This window comes from Sphaeramia orbicularis, chromosome 12 (assembly GCF_902148855.1).
Source record: "Sphaeramia orbicularis chromosome 12, fSphaOr1.1, whole genome shotgun sequence".
Taxonomy (NCBI): domain Eukaryota; kingdom Metazoa; phylum Chordata; class Actinopteri; order Kurtiformes; family Apogonidae; genus Sphaeramia; species Sphaeramia orbicularis.
This window is the reverse complement of record NC_043968.1, coordinates 5,533,319-5,556,029: the sequence shown is the minus strand read 5'-3', so window position 1 is coordinate 5,556,029 and position 22,711 is coordinate 5,533,319. Positions and strand designations below refer to the sequence as shown.

Below are 22,711 nucleotides of genomic sequence, written 5' to 3'. Positions count from 1 at the left end.
AGGACAATGAGAAAGTACTGACAGTAGTCATTAATACCACGCTCACACCTCCTGTGAATCAACCCGACCTGCCTGGTATTAGAGGCAGCTGTGTTTAATCTGCTGTGTCAGAAAACACCTGACAGGTCATCACTGTGGCCTGGCGGGTTCAGATGCACAAAAAGAAACCAAAACATCATTGAGTTAAATTTAGCCTGACATCTTTACTGTGTCACCCCTGCCGTCCTGAGTCTTTACCCTTCACCGTCAGACAAAAGCACAGCAGCATCGAAAATAACTGACTTTTAATGAGCTGTGATGATTAGACCTGTCACTGTTGTCGCACAAATGACAATTATTTCCATTCACCTGAACAACAGAAATGACCATAAAACCATCACTTTTTTTTATACATAACATAACTCTCCACTGTTTGAAGTTCGACTGACATCCAATTAGTTGTAAATATGTGTGAAAATTAGGGCTGTGTATTGGCAAGAATCTGGTGATACGATACAAATCACAATACTAGGACCACAATACAATATATCGCGATATATCACAATACTGTTAACAAGGCAATATTTTTGTTTTGTTTTGTTTCTTCTTCTAAGAGATTATTTCCTGGAAAATGTAATTATACCAGAAATATGCACAAATACTAAACAGATTTTTATTTGATCAGAACAGGATTTAATACTATATCACAAAACTTTCCTCTGTAAGAACAAAAAAATGTTTTGTTTTGTTTTGTTTTTTTTACGAATAAATAAAAATAAAATTACAAGTACAAAACACACACAAAAAAATAAATAAAATTCTGTTTCACAAACATTACAGTTTCAGATCCTGCTCAAATGTTCATATTCTATTAGTCGTTAAATGAATGCATAGTGCTCAGTCCCTGAATCATCCAACATCATAACATTATTTTTGTGAGGTCCCAAACAAAGAACTAACATCTGCCTCTCAGACAGTAAAAAGTGCTTTTAGGATGATTGAAATAACCATTATTTAACAAAACAGTGTTATCAGTTCAAAAAAACTACATGCATGACCTGCAATATCACAATACTACTTTTTTAGTACAAACAACAGAACAAAATACACATGTGAATATAGAAATAAGAGCTTGCAGGATTCCCCAAAAAATAATAAAAAATAAAAACATGAACCTACGCCACATGGCCATTTGAATAAATACCTAAAAATATCCATACAGTACTTTCCAATATTGATACAGTATTGTGAAATGAAAAATCCCGATATATTGCAGAACTGATATTTTCTTACACCCCTGCTTTTTTATACATAACTCACCACTGTTTGAAGTTTGACTGACGTCCAATTAGTTGTAAATATGTGTGAAAATGCAGCCACCCCTTGATTAAATTTAGTGCTGTCAGTCCGTGTCAGTATCTGTTTTTTTGAGAAAACACTCAAAAATGACAGACTCCCTAAAACAGGGGCATCAAATTTATTTTTGTTCACTGGCCACATTCAACCCAACATGATCTGAAGTGGACTGGACCGAAAGATTGCAACATAATTAGGCTATATATAGATAATATCAACTCCAAACTTGTCTGTGTTTTACAGTGAAAAAAGTAAAATTACATTATGAAAATGTTTACATCCACTAACTATCCTTTGACATGAACAACCATGAACAACTTTAAATCTCTTAAGAAAAAAAAAGGCAACTTTAATAATATTATGCTTCAGTTTATCAATTACACATGTGCATTACAACTTACAGATCACAGTGGATCTACAAATAAAAAAAGCACTTAGTAGCAGGAAGAATATTGTTAAAATTGCACTTACTTTTAGTAAAGTTGTTCATATTTGTTCAAGTTATTCACATTTTTGTGAAATATTAGTTTGTAAATGTAAATATTTTCATGTAATATTACTTTTTTTAAACTAGAACAAAGAGAAAAATTTGGAGTTGTCATTACTAATAGGTTATTATTATGGTATTTTACTGGTCTGACCCACTTGAGATCGAATTGTTCTGTATATGGCCCCTGAACTAAAATCATTGTTAATGTCTTCCACGTAATTACTGCATTTCACATATTCACCTCATGGCCTGGACTGTACCCTTTTGCGGGCCGGTTTTGACCCCCGGGCCGTATGTTTGACACCGCTGTTCTAGAATCAAACCCCAGTGGCCCAGTAAAAGGTTTAGTGTGTGATGTTCAGTCGTTTCTGGCAGTGAAGTTGCAGATTAAAATCAACCGAATACCCTCCTCATACTGCCCAGTGATGGTCACCAAAACCACAGAACTAGCATTTGCGTCACCTATTCTGGACTTTTAACACAAAATTAACTTAAGCAACTTAATTCTGGATGAAATCTAGAAATCTAGAAATCTCAAATCTGTTGAGAGCTACAGCAGAAACATGGTGGGCTCTGTATCGACTCCCTGCCTCTGTAGGTACGTACATCTAATGCAAAATAAAGAAAACAAGTACCCCTGTTGTGTTTGTTTATACACTAATGAAAATATAATAATGAATATCACATTCCATTTCTGAAAATAGATTCCCCTAAATGTGATATAATGGACCTTTGAGATTCATAGTAGCTATTGTTGTGAAATCTAGAAGTCCAGCCCCCACAGTGTCTCCTTACAAACTCAGGACAAATGTAGTTGATGCCCCTTGTCTTAATGTCAAGTAAACAGGAAACGTGGGATGGAATTAGAAAAACAGGAAATTAATAATTCTCTTTTTAGTTTTACTGTACAGCTACAGTGTCTCACATTTTTCAGAAGCATCCAAACTCTGCTTAGAATAATTTGCTTTAGTACAGTGCAGTAACATTTATTTAAGGAACTTATATGATGTGAATATAAAAAACGGATTCACTGCTTTGTTTTATGATATTACTTGGAAATGCAGCATTGCAGAAAATTGCAGACAATCCCCCTCACACTTCCAGCTGACACTACGTCCAAACCGCACAAGAAGAGAAGCAGTAAAAGTACCACAAACTGCTGTGGGAGATTTCCCCTGTAAATGCAGCAGCGTGTTTGCATTTTAGCAGCTGCTCCACAGCAGCAAAGGGCTAGAGCTGAGCCCAGTCTGTGTTATAGCAAGATCTGTTAGCTTAGCTACCGCACACCGAAGACGCAGCTGCCTTCAGGGAGGTTTTAAAACAGGAACTGTTATTGGGAAGTGGAAGAAGCAGTGTTATGTAAGCAATGGCACATTACTGACATATGATCGCCTTCTCAAGACAGACAGAAATACAGTCTTGTAGTTTTGCATCAGTTTTTAAAATTCTCATGTCGCATTCTTTAAATTTTTGTCAACCTAACAGTCAAAAAGTCATCATTACAGTATTAAATTCACCATGACTGTGTATAAAAGTCCATCTACAACCGTGTTTAGTGCTTATTTTTGCATCAGATTTCTGTTTTTACTTTGTAGTTTCTAGTTACACCTGCACAATTTTGGTGCACAATAATTAATAATTATGATCATTTTCAATTTTTGATTGTGATCTGAGTTTACTTGTTTGTTTACTAGGGGAAATGCAAATGTTACTTCAATTCTTTAAAGAAATTCATCTAACATTTTTTTTTTTTTTTAAATATTGTGTCTTTCGTTTTGTATATTTTGCACAGTAACAGTCGAAATCCAAATCTACATACATGAAAGCTAACCTAATCTTAGTAAGCAAGGGTGCTAAAATAAGCCAATATTAACAGCGCCAACCTCAAAGCTGTAGCTATTTTAACCCAAAGAGTCAGGACTTTGAAGAAAACACTCACGCATGCAACCATGTGTTAGCAAAGTTTATTCCCGATCAGGTGTTTGTTTAAAGAGAAGTCTATTATTTCATTGGTTCACTGGTACAACACATTATTCATAAAAAGTAGAAAAACGTTTTATTAACATCAGCACTGGGTTCTTCTATTTCATTACTAGGAAGCGATTAGTCCAACAATTAATTATTAAAATAACTATTTATGGTGTTATTTTGAGGGAATGCAGTTCACATTTCTAATAACCTATTCCTTTTTGAAAAAAATGTATAAGTATATTTTAGATTAAATGTAAAGGGTAAACATGTCAGTAGCACCCTCCAACTGACTGATACTATCACTTGTGTTTTATTTCTGAATTATTAACAAAAAATTAAAGGAGCGATATTTTGCTTTTTTTTTTTTTTTTAATGGAATTCTTCCTTTTCCCTCATTTCCCTGTGGTCTCCATAAACTGTAAATGCTCTGCTTGGCTCTGAATTCTTCATTTATTCAACTCCACAGGTCTATCTTCAACCCTATTTCTGACTAATGACACCAGAAAGGTGGTTTGGAGCTGGCCCTTTAAATGCACAGGAGCCACTTCAGGCCCCGCCCCCTCCAGGTTGTTGGCTGTGCTGCTCTGTCCCGTTCAACCAACAACTGAACATTTGAGGGAATGGGCTCCAAGTTTGGACATATTTTCAGTTTTTACTACTGCTGACAAACAGTTATGTCGTACTGGAGAAATGTTCATCTGAAGTGTGGACCTTATATGGGCAAATGTCATGACGTAACTAGTTATAGACGTAACAAATTAAGAGGGAATTAAAACTGATTGTAGAAATCCACTCAATTTCTGCCTAAATGAATATAAAGATAGCTTTGCAGCAACTGGAGGGTTCAAATTCAAACTGTCTGAACTATTAGGGTCCAAATACACAAAGAAATGAACCACAGACAAAGAAAAGTGAGTTTAAATAAATATCAGCCCTTTAAGCATAAAACCAACGCAAAAAAAAATCCACAAATTATTCAAGAGAAAAATGTAGAAGTATATTTTAGATTACATGTAATGGGTAAAATGTGTCAGTAGCACTCTCCAACTTGTTATTGCTATCACTTGTGTTTTATTTCTGAATTATTTAGACAACGACTTAAGTATTTTATGTAAAACCAAGAAAGCTGCTTTGAAACACTGGTGACTGGCAGTAGGAGTATGCTCCTCATGCACAGCACAGGTCAGATTTATAGATAGATTTACAGAATGCATAGTAACAGGCCAAATTTAAGTGCCATTACATCATCTCACTGCGGTTCCTTCTGCTGTGGATTAATGGCACCTGAATGGAAGTTAATACTACCAGCTGTTTATGCTGAGGCGCTTAACTTGCAGTTTGTCACTACTGTACAGTCACTTTTCTACTTTTACTTTGTGCCATTAATACTTGAATGAATACTTGGTGCAATCCTGGATGCTTTTCCATGACTGATGAAAGCTATTAACACACACACGTACTGAGTTAAGTCCTGCTGTTACCGCATCCTTCAAATAAGGTACTGGTACGTATTTAGCAGAGCAACATGAGCCCAGACATTATAGCTGCAGCGCTGCCTCCAACCCTGCAGAGGAATTCAACTGTGCATTCCTCTGGAATGCCAGCATCAGGACACAGACACATGGACAGCAAGGGCAAAAATACAATGAAATCCATCTTCATATCAGATTAGAGCTGAAACGATTAATCGATTAGCAAGGTTATTATTGTTAACAAAAACTAACGAAATGACAAAAACTAGAATTGTAAAAACCTTTTCATTAACTGAAATAAATAAAAACTAAAATTAAAAGAAAAAATGATAACGAACTGAAACTGTATTGTGTGCTTACGAAACTAACTAAAAAGTATAAAAATTATGGATAAAATTCCCTTCGTTTTCATCTTTGTCAATGTCAGATTGATATGAAATTAATTTATTTCGCTCTAGCAATTTTAGCTAGCGGCACCATACGACACTTCACAATCCATCACTTCTCGTCACTTGTCGTTTAGAGTCGTCTTCTCATCTTTTCTACCTGGAAACATGGAGACTAAAGTTGGGAGAAAGCAGCAGAGTCCTGTGTGGGATTAATGTGAATATGATGGAGAAGAAGAGAAAAGATGTAAAAAAAAAAAAAACTGAAACTAAACTAAAACTAAGCATTTAGAAAAAAATGAAATTTAATAAAAACTATCAAACCTGCTCTAAAAACAAATTAAAACGAACTGAATTAGAGAAAAAAAAAGTCAAAACTAAATAAAACTAAACTAGAATGAAAAATCCAAAACTATCAGAACTTTGTCGATTAGGTGTTTGAAGCCAATGCAAAAATTCACGATTCGATTAATCGACTCGAATTGATTGAAGGGAAATATTCTATTGCAGTTTTCCTCAAATGAAGCTTCTTTGTGGGTCACAATAAGTGTCCGTGTGAAACACAACAGTGGAACCAATGTTTAACAGCAGAGAAATGAAGGAAACAAAGCTTTGATTCAGGAGAATTGTGGTTGAATGATTTTTTTTTTTATCACTTTGAGTCGATTAATCGTTTCAGCTCTATATTTGATTCTTCAAGTTCACATTTCACAGAACTTAATGATAAAAATACTCGGAGGAAAAGAAAACCAGGACGCCCTGTATGTACAATGACCACATGCCACAACCAGAGACCGTAAATGACCTCGACACACATACATGCACGTACACATGAATAAGTACACATATAAGGCAGAAAAACCTACAGACAGACAAACGGACAGAAGACAGAAGAAAGAAGCAAGGCTTTATTCCGCCTTATGTCACTGGCAGCCTGCACAAGAACTAAATGCAGCCATTCCCTGAGGAATACAGGAATGTGAAGAGGGAGAGACTCTGGCAGAGCGAAGATAACATCTAATCTGAGAATGTTTTCAACTCCGAGGAAGTCGACCAAAAACAAAGCCATTTGGAGTATACAGCATGCCATTTCCTGCATTTATTTGCATTAATTTAATCCTAGCAAAGAGCGCACTGTTGAACTGTGCTCTTTTATTCTTTATTCAGGGAGTTATTATTGTGCAAAGTGAAAAAGTGCAACATAAATATTACAGTAACTCAAATGGAAGGATTAGGGCAAAAATGTTCATCAGCTGATGTCAATAATTATCACAATAAATGTCAAATCATTATTTATTCCCGGTTTATAGGCTGACTCCTGCTCCTCAGTGAAAGCTGAAGAAACCAGATGGGTGTTTGTGGCTTTAAACTATTCTTTATGGTCAGAACATGATAAACACTTACAGACCAGTGGAACATTTCAGAAATATAGAGGCAGAACGTCTGAAAAACGCTAAGATGAAAATATGCATGAGTCAAATTCAATATAACCTGGACAAATAAAAACCTGCGATTATGCTTTTACTTTAATTTTATTATCATTTTATCCCAACAGTAACTACTCACACATGCTCACTCAGTTTAATGAACTAATAAGCAATGAGTGAGACTTGGGCTCTAGTAAATGCTGAACATTTGTTTACCCGGAACGTTATGTTTGATTTCTTGGTAAAGCATCTAAATAAACAAAATACACCATTACTAGTAAGTAATTGAAGAGAAGTAAAAACATAAATCAAATAGTTAATAAGTAGTAATTAATTAGTTTCATGATTCTGAAGGGGGTCAGAACAACTCCCAAATATTCCACTTGTGTTTTTGTTTTTAACTGTTGGAAAGTGACGACTGGACATTAACACCCTTTGCTCACTGAACTTGTAAGGAGGTGAAAAAGTACAAGCTCATCACATTTACTGCAGTGCAAAACTACAAAATGTCAGAGTGCAGTTGGAGACTCAGTGCATAGTGCAGTAATGTTATGGTGAGAAATTAGATGCATTAGTGACTTTACAGTTCAAGCACATATTTCACTTGCACTTAGACTCACTAATCACCATCTAAATTATAATACGCCTCCATGTAGATAAAGGATTAATGGAAGTTTTGTTTTATAAAAGTTACAAAAAATGCCTAAATCACAAAATCGAGATCAAGCTTTTTTCGTTGATCAACAATCTGTTATGACCCTGGGTCATAATTTGTGCGTATATGTACATATTTTCTGTTATTGTGTGTGTTTTTTTTCTCCCCCTCCAGACCTGTAGGGGTGATGCTGTGTTTGTCTTTTGTCGTTTCGTTTCCCTTGCAGGATGAAGTGGATTGGTGGAACCAGATAGATCACCATATTTAAATGGCCCTGGATCCAGCAGCAACTCGTCTTATTTTGCTCCCTGCCAGCTTCTAACTTTGATTCCTGCGTGTGTGTTGATCGTCAGTCGTCATGTGTTCGTTGGTGTTAATTTGCATATTGTACATAGTTGTAAATAGAATTTTTGTAAATCAATCCTATTTTCTGGTAGGGGAGGGCGGCTCTTTTGTTTTCACCTTTTCTCCTGTTTTTGGTTTGGGAGTTTAGGTTAGTTTAATGTATTTTATTTCTTGCATTTTTTTTTGGATTAGAGAATTTAGTTTGAACTTTGAAGAAGACTTTTTGTTTGTTGTTTTAGCCAAGCTCTCCCCTAACCCTCTTTGGGTTATTTCATAATAAAACTAGAAGCACTCGGAGAGCGCAGACCTCCGCCAAGGCTGATCAGTATTTATGACTTTCCCAAATGTACATTCTTGTTGAACTGGCCACGGCGCTCTGAAAGGTGTTTTTACACATACAGCCTAAGAGTCAGTCTGTCTGCATCCTGAACCTCACTCAGCACATCATTTTTATGTGCAGGTCTGATTGGATAGATGCATACTTTCTCACAGAATGAGGCGGTTCATTTCCTGAGAGCTGCTGTGTTTTCTGTGTTTAAGATCAGTCAGTATATGTCCTGTGTGTGGGGACGCTTCTTGCATGTATGGTTACTATGATGATTTCCTCCCAAACACACCTTCCACTGCCACTGCACAACCTTTATTGAAATTCAACTTCAGAAAAAGTATACAGTGGATAAAATACAGAGGCTAAAGATATTCACATTAGCTGAGGCATGTCTAGAAAGAAGAGTCATTTTAAGTCATGGTTTGGAGCTTAGACGCTAAGAGCAAGTCCCCCAAGTTCAGTAAAAACATGAGGGAATAGGGCTGTGTATTGGCAAGAATCTGGCGATACGATACAAATCACAATACTAGGATCACAATACGATATAGCACAATATATCATGATAATGTTAAACTTAAACTTATTAAATGTTAAACTTAGCAGTAAATGACCCACGGAAGCTACATAAACATTTTTAAATAAATCCAACCAGTAGTTTTGTCAGAGATGATATTTGCAGCACCTCATCATCCGGTGAGCAAAAAATGCGGTCTATATACGATCTCAGTCTCCAAATACAAGTGACTGCATGAACTAAACCAAGCACTGTGTGTTGTAGGTAGAGGTGTTGTGGTTTCTGCTTGTTCAAGAGCATTCTGGGTTTATTTAGTCACACTGAAACGTGTGAAGTCTGTGGTGTGTCAAGCTGGAGTTTCGCTTTCCAACTGTTGTGTGAACTGTCCTAAACTAAGCGACTCCTTTACCTTTGACAGGCTGTTCGTCTGCTCACATGCACAGCAGTGAACTGTTCGCAGCCTATGGTAACGCACCAAACCTGACACAAGTGCACCAGGTCACAGTTCCATGGGACTGGATGGGATGAGCCTCACAGTGCTGTTTAGACAGAGCAGCTCCTGGCAGCCTCGGACTTATTCCATATACAACATGACATGTCAAAGTAAAACATGCATTCATCACACTGACAGCTGAATTAACCCTGACATTTCTACATTTGGATACAACTCTGATCCTCATCAGATCATGTCCTACTCATATATAGGGCTGTAAGAAAATATCAGTTCTGCAATATATCGCGATATTTCATTTCACAATACTGTATCGATATTAAAATGTACTGTATCGAGATTTTTAGGTATTTATTCAAATGCAGATATTGAGGAGTTTCATTTTTGTTTTTCTTTTTTGTTTATATTTTATTCATTATTATTTAACACTCTTTTATTAAATAATGCTCGTTCCTTTGTTGGGATTGCAGGAAAATACTGTTCTGATTTTAGTTGTGAACTAATAGAATATGAACATTTGAACAGGATCTTAAACTATTACGTCTGTAAAACAGAATTTCAGTTTGAACACAGGAACATTTTGTGATAGAACATTAGATCCTGTTGGGATCAAATAAAAATGTGTTAGTATTTGTGCAGATTTCTGCTGTAATTCCATTCTTCAAGGAAATAATCATTAAAAAAAAAAGAAACAAACAAAAAATGGCCTTTTTAATAGTATCATGATATATTGTGATATACTGTATTGTGATCCTAGTATTGTGATTTGTATGGTATCACCAGATTCTTGCCAATACACAGCCCTATCGTCTGCGGGGGTCGCGCATGCAATACGTCATCAAAACGTCAGACCTTGGTTGCGGAATGTAAGGTGTTCCTTTTACATAGCATTCAGGAATCATGATTCTACCTTTATCACAGCTCTGTTACTACCTCCAGAGGCATTATAAAGCCGTGACAGAGGTGGACCAAATGATCTCACCACTGTATTTACACAGATGTCGTTCCGGAATAAAGGTGAAATATTCCCGTAACAGAAGTGCTGTATAAAAGGGGCTAATGTCTAAAAGGATGAATGTGCTCAGTCAGCATTTGCCTTGAAGGTAAATGCTTGTGTATTTACTACATTCTCTGAGCCAGATGAGAGTTATTATGATATAAAGTTTTTAATGAGTCATTAAGCTCAAGCTTCACTGTAGAAATGCTTAGAAAAGCTCTCTTAGTGAGTAAAGACATAAAGCCAAAAATCCAAACCTCTGGCCTCATATAAAATGGATCTGATCTCTCCCTACAACACTAACGTCTGACTTGATATTTCAGATTAAATCGCAGCTGCGTTGTTTCTGCGGCGTCCTGGTGGAGTCTGACTGAACTCCCCAGGCATCTGACACACGCTTGGGAATTGGCTCAAGCCTAAAACAAATGATTTCTTGCGCTGGAGGAGTGGCAGCACATGTTGTGTTGACCAAATATGGCTGAGTGAAAACACTACAGCCCAATCTCTCCAACAGACTGGAATGAAAAGAAAAGCAACTCTCCTTAACTGGTGTGAGAGTGGGCCGTGACACAACGCACTGACACCTATCCAACCAGCAGCCGGCTTACAAAAACTACTGCAGCACATAGACTATCACATACTGCACTGCAGCAGATTAACCCCAAATCCAACTTGTCAAAAGATGACATGAAAATATGTCTGATGATGAGACAACGTGCTACTGCTTAACTCCAGCCATGCTCATGTTAAACTGGGGGGGGGGGGGGGGGGCAGTCTTTTGGCTCATTGGTCTAATGCAGTTCTTCCTAATGTATGCTGTTTAATGTGCATCTTCTGCCAGAATCAGCAACTATGGGGTGATAAAGTTAGTTACCTACAGAGCCACATTAAGCTGAGCTGAAACACAAGATTCATGATGAAACCATTTAAACGCCACAGATAAAGGCAGCAGCAGCAGCATGAACTGGATGACCTCAGCTCGTCTAACAAAAGGCTGATAGCAACGGCCAACAAATCACTGTCATTTTTCCAAACGCTGATTTAACAACATCACAAATATACAATGTATGTTTTTCTCAGAACTTATAAGTTGCTCCAGCTCCAAAACAGTAGCAGTTAGAGCAGAGTTCAAGTGGATTGATCTGAATTGGCAAATTTTGGATCATTGCAGAACAGAGATTTTCAAGCAGATGCAAGATACAGTTCATTTCATTGTGGATATTTGGTCTGGATTAGGCTTTAGTCACCTCAGTGTTGTAGTGTGCAGACTTTAGATAACTGCCAAAAACTAAAAAACCTTCAGCTCATCTTTCCTTTCCAGATGGGTAGGAGAACCTACAGCAGCTACTAAAAAACCCCAGAAAAAGTCAAAGAAAGACTAAAAAGCCTTCTCCAGAGCCGCAGTTTGGTTTGTCCATGCTGGATTACAGTAGAAACATGGCAACCCGTGTGGAAACTGAACATCCAAACACTCAATAAAAACTACATTTGTTTGTCTTTTAAGCTTTGTAAACTAAACTGAACCACCTGAATCTTAAATTAGTTTAGCTCTCCTTAAGCGATAGGGCGGATGGAGCGAGTTGAAGGGATTCTGGTTTGGATTCTTCCTGGATGCCTCCCTGGGGAGGTGTTTAGGGCATGTCCAACTGGGAGAAGACTCCAGATCAGACCCAGGACACGCTGAAGGGATTACATATCTAAACTGGATCAGAAACGCCTCGGTGTCCCCCTGGAGGAGGTGGAGGAACTGGATGAGGTGACCGGGGAGAGGCGGGTGTGGACTGTGACCAGACCCAGATGGGTGGAGGATACATTCAAATTAGGTCATAGAAGACTGGCAGCAGTTAGGAGGCGACTTGAACTTAGGGAAGTTTTTATTTTCCTACATGTTACAAATAGTTTATTGACCTGTTCATTATACAGATCTATTCTACAATTGGATCATGTTTAATGAGAATAATCTTGTCTCCTCAACATAAAAGTGAAATTCTTTGTTTTATTGCATGGATTCATAAGACACTAATGCAGTTACAGTTTGTTCTTTAACCCACCAGTTGTTACTAGGGCTGTGTATCGGCAAGAATCTGGCAATACGATACAAATTACAATACTAGGATCACGATACGATATATCACAATATATCATGATACTGTTAAAAAAGGCAATTTTTTGTTCGTTTCTGGGTTGTTTTTTTTTTTATTATTTCCTGGAAGAACTGAATTACACCAAAAATATGTACAAATACTAAACACATTTTTATTTCAGAACAGGATCTAATGTTATATCACAACATTTTTCTAATTCTTCTGTTTCCAAAGGAACTACCATCTGCCTCTCAGACAGTAAAAAGTGCTTTTAGAATGCTTCAAATAACCAGTATTTCATAAAACAGTGTTAAATAATAAAAAATAAGATAGAAACTATAAAAAAAAAAAAAAAAACACAAATGAACCTCCGCCATATCTGCATTTGAATAAATACCTAAAAATATCAATACAGTACTTTTTAATATTGGTACAGTATTGTGAAATGAAATATGCAATATATTGCAGAAGCGATATTTTCTTACAGTCCTAGTTGCTACCCCCAAAACAGATTCTGTGAGTTTCAGGCTGATGGTGCCTTCTGAGGAATTGTCCAAAACATGTCAGCTCCCCCTCACCCCCTCAGTGTCCTCTAAGTGACATTTTAAAACAGGAAGTAACAGAGAGTGAGGACAAAAAGCCAGCTGCTGCAAAAAGGAAGCTAACTATGACTAAACTGTTTGGTCTGATAAAACTATTTCTAAAGTGCAGTCACAAACATAGACGTAAAGTGACCGCTACCAAAATCTAATTCGTCCTCGAGTCCAAGTGAACGTTTGTGCCAAATTTTGGATCATTCTATCACCATTCTTGAGATACATTCTATACATCTTCTATCATGCATTTTGGATGCACCTAAAAATATTATACAATGACAGCTACAGTCACTACTTCACTGGAACTATGAAGAAAGAACATGGAATTGTGAATTACATCCTCACCAGTGACTAATTTAACAGGAAAATGTCAAAAACTCTGAAGGATGTGGCACTGTGAACTGAAAACACAAACCACATAATTAAATTAAAGAAAATCCAAACCAAATGAATTGAAATTTGGCACATAATGCTTTATTTAAGGGATAGAAATAGTCATTATGGCACTAAATTGTTATTCAAACATGCAGGGATTCAACAGATGTGTGGGTCTGTGTGAGTTCAAGAGGAAATAACTAAAACCCAGTGCAGTTGTGATGCGCAGTTGAAGAAAAAGTCATCAAATTCTGATTCACTCATAAAAAAAAGCAGGTGAACATGTTGTATAGCTTCCAGGGTTGTTAGTTTGACCTCTGAATTAGTAACAGAGGTGAGACGGGCTGGACTTTTACACAGCAGACCTTTGCTGAAAAAGTACCTTTTTTTTTCCATTTGCCTCTGTTTTGATATAATTAACTTTGAATTCACTCTGAGTTTTCATGAACATCTACATGATCTGTGAATTAAATGTAGAAAAATACATGATTTACACCAAAAATTACAAAACACAGAGGATACTATTATTTAAAAAAACAGTAGTTAAGAAAGCACTGGTTAAGGTTAAGTAGCACTGGGTCTTTATGGGTTGACTCATAAGGTGTGCCTGTCTATCCATGGTGTACATTCATAGTGTGCATACAGCAGTGTGACCATCTCCCACTGCCTGTGTATTATGTTGTAACATCACAGCATGAGTTGTACTTTTGCAAACTACACACAGGAGACTCTAAAATTAAATGTCCTGGTAATGGACCAAAGTGAAACACAGTGAAGGCTGCACATCATGTGGCAGCATGTAGGCCAGTGTAACATGCCCTGCAGCAGCGCTCAGCTCAGACTAGTCTACTATTAGGTCTCACAGTCCTTCATACCAGGCTCCGTGCAGCTCCTGGCATGTTTTCAAATTACCAACCTGAGTTTTAGCCTATTGCTGGCAACAGTTTAAAGCAGTGGTGTCAAACTCATTTTAGTTCAAGGGCCCCATTCGGCCCAATATGATCTGAAGAGGACCAGATGAGGAACATAATAACAATGGGAAAAGGTAAAATTTCATTATTGACCATGTTTACATCAACAAAATGTCCTTTAAAATGTGAATAACACAAACAACCTGAAATGTCTTGATTTTAACAATGTTATGCCTCAACTTATCGCTTACACATGTACATTCTGTATATATTCTACTGTCCCGTGCAATACATTCTTACATTTTTTATATTCTCAATTCTATCCTTTTATCTTCATATTGTATATAACTAACTGCACTGTCTTGTAGAACTTTATCTTGTACACATTTTGCACCTTATATTTTATATATAGTCATGTGTTTGCACTGAAAAAGAAGAAGCTCTCCAATCTTGTTGTACATTCCATACAATGACAATAAAGGGCATTCTATTCTATTCTATTACAACTTATGGATCACAACAGATCAACAAAGACACAAAACATTTAGTAACAGGAAGAAAACTGTAAAAATTGTACTTACTTCTCTTATGACATTTCAGGTTGTTCATATTTGTTCAGGTTATTCACATTTTTAGTGAAAGGATAGTTTGTAAACGTAAAGATTTTCATATAATTTGACTGTTTTACTCTAAAACAGAGAGAAAAATGTGCAGTTGTCAGTATTTATAGGTTATTATGATAGTATTTTACTGGTCTGGCCCACTTGAGATTGAATATGATTTTCACATATTTGACTGTTATGCTGTGTTCCAGGCAACCCCTAACTCGTGTTTTTCCAACCTTCTACTGGTGAAAATACACTGGAATGGCAGTCTAACCTGTGAATTCCCTGTGAATTACCTGTGAACTCATACTAGATCAATGTACTCCCAGTTACAAGCTCTGATGTCACGTAGCCAGTAAGGCTGTGTATCGGCAAGAATATGGTGATACGACACAAATCACAATACTAGGATCACAATACGATAAATCACGATATATCACCATACTGCTAAAAAGGCATTTTTTTTATTGGTTTTCTTTCTTTTTTAAAATATTATACCCTGGAAGAATTGAATTACAACAGAAATCTGCACAAATACTAAACACATTTTTATTTGATCCCAACAGGATCTAATGTTCTATCGCAAAATCTTCCTGTGCTAAAACTGAAATTCTGTTTTACAGACATTACAGTTTAAGATCCTGTTCAAATGTTCATATTCTATTAGTTCATAACTAACATGACAACATTATTTTTGTGCAATCCCAACAAAGGAACTAACATTATTTAATAAATAATAAATATTTAATAAATGTAATAAATACTTGTTAAATAATAATAAATAAAATAAAAACAAAAAAGAAAAAACAAAAATGAACCTCCACAATATCAGCATTTGAAAAAATACCTAAAAATATCGCTGCAGTACTTTTTAAAACTGATACAGTATTGTGAAATGAAATATCATGATATATTGCAGAACCGATGTTTTCTTACACCCCTAGTAGCCAGGGAAACAACTGTGGCGGCCCCCATGGCTGTGGTGTTTATGCCAACTTGTTTATTAAAGCAAGGTATTGCTCTAACGTCATTTATCCACAAATTCTGCATAATCAGCCGCTGCTCTAGCGTTAGCTAGTTTTCAGTCCATTGAAGACAAGAATAAATTAATACCAAATACACATCCAAATATACAAATAACTTAACATAAAAGGTATAACAGCGTCTCTTGCCTTATGCGCTGTTTTTACTCCTCTGTTTCCCTCCCTGAACATAAGCCCGGTACAGTCCACCATGCTGGTTTGTTTACATCTAACTCCCACAATTCCTTGCGCTCAGACAGTTCGGTGTGACTTGCCTGAAATGTTACAAAGTTGAGAGTCATGGTTTGAAGTCGTGACTTACGGGCTCAAAAACCTGCCTGGAACGCAGCATTAATATCTTCAGTGTAATTATAACATTAGGGATGTCCTGACCTGATCTACAGATTGGTATCGGCTGCTGATCTGGAATTTTTTATCAGATCGGATTGGATGTAGTCACAATATTGGCCTGATCCGGGGAGGGGCAAATGTCCTGCCCCCTCAAATTAAAGTTTCTGAAGGTAGTGAAAAGCTGCACAACAGTGGAAGGCTTAGAGGAAGTAGTAAAATGTCTCTAAGTTTCACTTTCACTCTGCGCTTACTCATTCTGAGGTCCAGTTGAGATGCACGAGTCGGGTTTTATTTCAACCCGAGGGACTTTTGTGGAATTATTTGACCCAACCCAAACAGTGCCATAAGTAAACTGACATTTTTTTGACTCACCCCAACCCAACCCATGAGTAACTCGCTTCACATCACTAATGCACAGAACTGAACGCACCCCCATATAATACCTGGACGGACCTGTCCATAGACGCGCTACAGCAGTGGCGAACATAAGGTTCTAATTTGTCCCATAGTATGAATTCAGAAAGTGCAAGAATTATACTAAAGTTATTAGAAGTCAAAGGTGTCATAGTTGTTTTACTTCAGGTTCCACATTCGGCCCAATTGTGATCTCAAGTACAATAATAGCATAATAAACTCTAAATGACTCCAATTTAAATCAAAATTTCATTGTAAAAAGTCCATATTGGATCGGTATTGGCAAAACTAATCCCCAAAAAAAATCAGATCCAACCAGAAATTTAAAAAAATACATATCAGGACATCACTATAGTCAAGGGTGTCAAACTCGAAAATAACAGCATAATAACCTAGAAGTAATGACTCCAAATTTTCTTCTGGGATTCATGAGAAAAAAAAGATGACATCGTGCCTCTAAATAATGGCAACACCAATTTTTTCTCTTTGATTTACTGCAAAGAACATTAAATTCTGATCTCCTTTAAGAATAAAATGTCAATAACCTGAACAAATATGAACAACCTGAAATGTCTAAAGAAAAATAAGTGCAATTTTAACAATATTCTGCCTGTTTTGTGTCTTGGTAGATCTGATCTGTAATGCACATGTAGACATCATAAGTTGAGACATAATATTGATCAGATTTTTCTTATTAATTCTTCTTAGTTTTCTTCAGAAATTTCAGTTTTTTCAGGTTATTCACATCTTTTTTGTTTGGATAGTTTGTAAAATGTAAATGTTTTCATAATTTAACCCTTTCATGCATAGTGCTCACTACAGTGGACAACTATTCAAAGCTGTTCTCTTGTATATTCATGGATTTTGTTGTTTTACTTACATATCAACCAACACAATGGACGCTTATGCCTCATCCATTACACTGCAATTCATACCATTACAGTAACTTTCCTGTTCTTGATAAACCTCATCTGCCATATTTAAGTGTAAATCAATTGCTAATTGTTATTAGACTGTAATCAGTTTGTTTTTGTTTTTTCATAATACCTAAGTGAGTAATAACTAGTATTATAGTATGTTAAAATGTGAGACAACATCAGATCAGCAGCATTAAAAATGTTTTTATTTCATAGTTTTCTCACAGTATGCCAGTAAATGCATGTTTCTCTGCTTCAAAAATTAAACGCATGGTGTCCAGCTGAGTGGACATTTTTGTAACTCCATGAAAACTAGGTTCAGAAAATAATTTCAATCACATTGTTTTTTTCATGCCTAAATAAAAACTCAGGAAAAAAATCTTGATTAAAGTTCTCATAATTCATGCATGAAAGGGTTAATGTTAGTTTTACATAGAAAATTTTGGAGTTGTCATTATTTATTGACTATTCTGCTATTATTTGACTGGTCCAGCCCACAGGAGATCAAATTGAGCTGAATGTGGAACCTGAAAGAAAATGAGTTTGACACCCCTGCTATAATAGTATTTCACAAACTCATCCCACACTGTAAAAAAATCCTGTTTTTATGGAAGAAAACTGGCACCTGTGGTTTCCAGAACAATACTGTAAAAAACACATCCAACTGTAAAAATATTTACGGAGTAACATGTCGATTTAACAGTTTAACATGCAGATTTAACATTGGATTTCAATGGTAAATTGACTGCACTTACTTAGCAAATTGTATACACCTTCATGGTGTCCAAATCCACCAGGTCAGTTTAGGGTTCAGTGTCTTCCATGGACACTTGGACATATGGACAGTCAGAGCCAGGATTGGAACCACCAACCCTTTGGTTATTGGATGAGCCGCTCTACCAACTCTACCAACGCATTCATTTACTAATTTAAAATACTACATTGGTAAATGTTTACTTTTTTATAACTTAAAAAAAAAAAAAAGCAAATACGCTGTTATTTCAACATTATGGTCTTGCAGTTTAATGGCACCACACTGTATTTCAATTTACAGTTTTATTTTCTAAAAACAATAGAAATACATCATTTCTACATACAAATCTGGTTTTGTTCACATACTCTTCCTGTAAAAACTACAGCTATATTTGATTTAATCGTTAACACAATTTTTTTTTTTTTTTTTTCAAACAACTTTGCATTGTATTGTCACTTACAGTTTTTTATGTTGCAATTTTACAAGTTTTAGGTGTTAATTCTACAGTCATTTTTCACAGTGCAGTGGCCAGATTGGACCCTTTTGGCGGAGCGGTTTTGGCCCCTGGGCCTTATGTTTGACACCTGTGGTTTAAAGCTACTGTGTCTCCCTGCAGATTCCTCCTGTGTGTGCTGTGAGAATCCACACCCGGAGGCTACAGTTTTTTGTGTGTTTTTTTTCTTGCGTGTCTGAATGCTGCACAACACGCCCCACAGTCCTGAGGCCAAAGCAGCAGAGTGTCCCAGTGTCAGAGCAGAGGCTGCAGCAGGCAGCACAGCCCGAGCACCGCTGGGCCTGAGGACAGGGGCGAAAAGGCGGAACTCTGACACTGAGGCTGCATTTCACAACAAGCCCAACACACCCGCCAGCTCACCCAACACCAGACCTGCACAAGTGAGTCTGCCACTGTTCTCACTGCGCCTGCGCCAAAAGAAAGCGGACAGTAGATAGAAGTGACTGTCTATGACTGTTTTCACTGCGGCTGCGCGAAAATAAAGTTACATGTATGTGTGTAGGTATGTGGGAGAAAGGCGTGTGTGTGTGTGTGTGTGTGTGTGTGTGTGTGTGTGTGTGTGTTGTCCAGAACTCCGTCGCCCTTCGTGTTCACTGTGTTGTGTTTAAGTCCAAACCCTTCCCTTCTTCCGTTGGGTTTGTTATGCTAACAGGCCGACAGTATGTCTGCGGTACCGGACCGTCTTTTCTGGGCTCCGTGGTGACGTCAAGCCGTTCTTTTTAACGGTGGAAACTTTTTCTGATTAAAAAGGAGGAGGAAAAAAAAGAACAGAAAACTTCAGTAAAAGTAGTTTTTCTGACCTGTGCGCGTGCCTTCTTCGCTCCCTCCGGTGGCCCTCGTGCCTCTGGAAAAAACCCCAAATAGACGGTAGACGGTGTTTTCAGTCCAATTCCCCGGTAATGGGGCCAGTTTTAGACCGATGAGGGGGGAAAAGGCCAGATAGCTGACTTTTTCTCCACTTCCCCTCCCTATCCGCTTCTCTGGGGCTCGGTTAACTCCACCCCGGCTGTCTGCGTCGCCGGCTCGCGGGGCGGTGTCGCTCTGTTCTGGACGGTTTAGGGAACTACAGCCGCGTGCACACCGGAAAAAAAATACAAAATAAAAAAAATACACTGGGCTCAGTTCTGCTGGTTAAACCAACATGGACGGACAAAAAATAATAATAATAATTAAAAAAAAAATAATAATAATAATAATAATAATAGTAATAATAATAATAATAATAATAATAATAATAATAATAATGATAAAAAGACCAAAAAATAAATAAATAAAAAAAATACAAAATAATAAAAATTAAAACAACAACAACATGGATAGACAAAAAAAATAGACAATAAAAAATAGAAAAAAGAAAAAAGACAAATAAAATAGAAATAAAAATAAACCCAACATGGATAGACAAAAATAAATCGACCAAAAAAAATTAAGTTACATTAAAAATTAAATTTTAAAAAAAATTTAAAAATAAAAATAAAACCCAACATGGATAGACAAAAATTTTTTAAAAAAGACCCAAAAAAAATTTTTTTTTTAAATTAAAAAAAAAAAAAAAAAAAACATGGATAGACAAAAATCTAAAAAAAAAATAGACCAATTAATTAATTAAAAATAAATAAATAAACCCAACATGGATAGACAGAGCAACTATGGGTGAGACGAGAAGAAAGTTCTTAACTAGTAGACTCATTAAAACGCTTATTCACTGAGTTTTCTCTACAGCATCAAATGGTTTAAAGTATGTACATTTTCTTTATCAGGCAAACTTAAAAAGTATTATTTTGTATTTGTTTTGTTTTTTACACACCTATATGCATCTAATATCATCATGTCCGTTGTGTACAACATTTTTTAAAAATCCACAAACTGTGTTTAATTCAGCTATATACCCCTAATCATACAGGTGAAACATGTTTTTTCATATTATGTTTATTAGGGTTACATGGATGGTTGTAGAGACAATGGGCTAGACGAAATTATTTCCAAAGTTTTTTGTTTACTGAATGCATCTCTCCCTTTAGATATAAGTGTAAGGATAAATATAATTATATATTTATTTATTTATTTATTTAAAGATAAAACTATTCACCTGGAATGAACTACAAAAAGACCTGAAACTGAAGGATCTGGTTTCGTTGGACACTTTTAAGAGGATGCTGTGTGATTTAGAGAGGGAGACATCTGGCTGCAGATGTTTTACCTGACGCACTTTTGTTTACATTTCATGAGCACTTTTTGAGTTGACTTTGGAAGGTTTGACCTGTCTGTGTGCTTTTTATGTATTTGTTTTATGTATGGAAGTCTGTCTGTAACTACTTAATGTACTGCTGCCCGTCTTGGCCAGGACACTCTTGAAAAAGAGATTCTTAATCTCAATGAGGTTTTCCTGGTTAAATAAAGGTAAAATAAAAATGAAATAAAAGTACAAATTAATAATGCAGTAAAATAGCCACAGAACAAGTGACTGAATTACAATATTAAAAAAGTAAACTTCAAAAAAAAAAAAAAAAAAAAAAAAAAAAAAAAAAATTGAACTTGATAGACATAAATGTGTCACTGGCGCCATCTAGTGTTAGAATTAGAGGTGACATCTGTAGACACTGCAGCAGATCTCTGAATAAAACCATCTATCCTCAGAAGTTTCTCGGTGACAGTAAGACAATGGATTATAGCCACATAGTCTGTTTTTAATTGATGACCAAAGAAAAGTCCATCATTTATTTTATTTGCACCCGTCACAGTTTTTCATTAAAGCTTTTCACTGAAAAACATGACAGAATAATAGTCAAACATAGTCAGATTAAATACTCTGTTCTCAAACACATTTATCACTTAAATAAAGTGGCAGTGAAAACAACAAAAGTAGAATAAATAAATGAAAAGCCACTATCCCACAATAAAACTACACAAACTACATGATGTTTCCATGGTATTACATGAAGTGTTGTGTATGAATATGGGTTTCTGTTCAGAATGTGTCTTCATTCAGTGTTTGAACATATGAGCTGCTTAAATGCACTTTTCCATCATCCTCAACACTGATGTCAGGGATAAAAAAAAACCTCAGTGTGTTTGTCTTTGCTGACGCCTCCGACTCGACTGTCTTTAAGGAGGATGAGCAGCAGGTTTAGTGTAGACTGAGTGTGTGCTGACATGTGGAAATGAAACCTGCTCACTTTAACACAGATCAACAACTGCACATGCTCCACTCTGCTTTGCACTGATCACTTTGATTCTTACACTGTGGTATTTGAGGATTGGGTTTTTAATCTGTTATTTACTACGGTTAGTGAATATTTATATTTATATTCCCTATCCAACCTGTGGCATGTTCAGCATGTGCACAGCTGTCAATAGTACATATAGCTTTCTTGATTTGTCTTTATTACCTCCGCCAGGAGGTATTGTGATCGCTTTGCTTTGTGTGCGTGCATGTTTGTTTGTTTGTTTGTTTGTCTGTTAGTAAGATAACTCAAAAAGTTATGGACAGATTTTCATGAAATTTTCAGGAAATGTTGATACTGGCACAAGGAAGAAATGATTAAATTTTGGTGGTGATCAGGCCTAGGGGGACAGGGGGGGCAAGCCACCAAAATGTAATAATTTCTTCCTTGTGCCAGTATCAACCTTTCCTGAAAATTTCATGAAAATCCGTCCATAACTTTTGAGTTATCTTGCAAACAAACAAACAAACAAACACACATGCATGCACACAAAGCAAAGCGATCACAATACCTCCTGGTGGAGGTACTTACTACCATGTCAAATCTGACCTGTAACACCTTCTGACAAATATA

General features: G+C 36.4%; 1 protein-coding gene across 1 annotated transcript in view; it reads right to left on the bottom strand.

Moving 5' to 3' along the window:
- tln1 (talin 1) overlaps positions 1 to 19,905 on the bottom strand; it is a 124,102-nt gene extending 104,197 nt beyond the window's left edge. The window contains exon 1 of the mRNA XM_030148819.1: positions 19,715 to 19,905. The gene's annotated coding sequence lies outside the window, so the exon portion shown is untranslated. The remainder of the gene's footprint in view (positions 1 to 19,714) is intronic.
- Positions 19,906 to 22,711: the final 2,806 nt, after the last annotated feature.